The sequence below is a fragment of the Empidonax traillii genome, unplaced genomic scaffold (assembly GCF_003031625.1).
Source record: "Empidonax traillii isolate 1590-97213 ecotype Southwest subspecies unplaced genomic scaffold, ASM303162v1 scaffold4427:size17578, whole genome shotgun sequence".
Classification (NCBI taxonomy): Eukaryota; Metazoa; Chordata; class Aves; order Passeriformes; family Tyrannidae; genus Empidonax; species Empidonax traillii.
The window spans coordinates 16,020-17,578 of NW_020959620.1; the positions used below are offsets into that span (position 1 = coordinate 16,020).

Below are 1,559 nucleotides of genomic sequence, written 5' to 3' on the forward strand. Positions count from 1 at the left end.
AGACCTTGTGCCTGCCCACGCTGGGCAGGAGCTGCCCCAGGATGGCAGCTCTGAAGCACTCCCAGCATGTCCCTGGGAACAAGAGGGGAAGACTGGATCTAAAAATCAGGCTGGGAGTACAAAGAGCAGGAGTGTCCTGGTGTCACTGCAGGAGAGTTCCAGCCCTGCAGCAAGGGCACAGAAGAAGTGACCCAGGACATGCAGTGCCCTCAGAAGATCCCACAGCATCCTGGAGATGCTGTCAGGGAGCCCAGCTCTGCTTCACAAGTTCCCAGTGCCTGTCCCTGCCTGTGCTCAAAGGGCTCCCACCCCCAGGACTGTGCTCAGAGAGCACTCAGGCCTTGCAGCCAGAAAGGGGCTCAGGAGGACAGTGTGGAAGTGGAAAGATTCTTGTGCCCTTGCCCTTTGCAAATCCCCCCTGTCCTGCAGTGTGCTGTCCTTTAGGAACAGCTAAGAAGAAGGGTCCTGGAAAAGAAGGCACTGCAGGGTCCTTAATTTTGTTTAAATGTGCAAAATGCAGAATTCATCATTCATACCTCTCTGGGTCAAATTCAATGGGTGAACATTAAATTAGAAAGCAAGTGGCTAAGAATAATTATTTACATAGAAAATTATTGCAAGAAGAACTCGAAAACACCCCCCAAAAACCGAGAGAACACATTAGGCCATTAGTCACTTCTTTTCTATGCTACAAAGCAGAAACCAGGCAGTTTGATGCCCCTAAACAGCATCCAGCAATCATTTTCCTCAGGGCATCCCTGAGCTCCTGGTTCCTCAGGCTGTAGATGAGGGGGTTCACTGCTGGAGGAACCACCGAGTACAAAACTGACACAATCAGATCAAGGGATGGGGAGGAGATGGAGGGGGGCTTCAGATTGGAAAATATAGCAGTGCTGATAACGAGAGACACCACAGCCAGGTGTGGGAGGCACGTGGAAAAGGCTTTGAGCCGTCTCTGCTCAGAGGGGATCCTCAGCACAGCCCTGAAGATCTGCACATAGGAGAAAACTATGAAAATGAAACAACCAAAAAATAAACACACACTAACCACAATGAGCCCAATTTCCCTGAGGTAGCCTGAGTGTGAGCAGGAGAGCTTGAGGATGTGTGGGATTTCACAGAAGAACTGGCCCAGGGCATTGCCCTGGCACAGAGGCAGGGAAAATGTATTGGCTGTGTACAGCAGAGAATAGAGAAACCCAGAGGCCCAGGCAGCTGCTGCCATGTGGGCACAAGCTCTGCTGCCCAGGAGGGTCCCGTAGTGCAGGGGTTTGCAGATGGCAACGTAGCGGTCGTAGCACATGATGGTCAGGAGGAAATACTCTGTTGAGATGAAGAAGAGAAAGAAAAAGACTTGAGAAGCACATCCTGTGTAGGAGATGGTTGTGGTGGCCCAGAGGGAGTTGTGCATGGCTTTGGGCACAGTGGTGCAGATGCTCCCCAGGTCTGTGAGGGAGAGGTGCAGCAGGAAGAAGTCCCTGGGGGTGTGCAGGTGCTGGTCGCAGGCTACGGCGCTGAGGATGAGGCCGTTGCCCAGGAGGGCAGCCAGGGAGATGCCC

At 52.6% G+C, this 1,559-nt stretch overlaps 1 pseudogene; it reads right to left on the reverse strand.

Moving 5' to 3' along the window:
• Positions 1-683: 683 nt before the first annotated feature.
• LOC114072908 lies at positions 684-1,552 on the reverse strand (annotated as a pseudogene).
• Between the last annotated feature and the right edge of the window lie 7 nt (positions 1,553-1,559).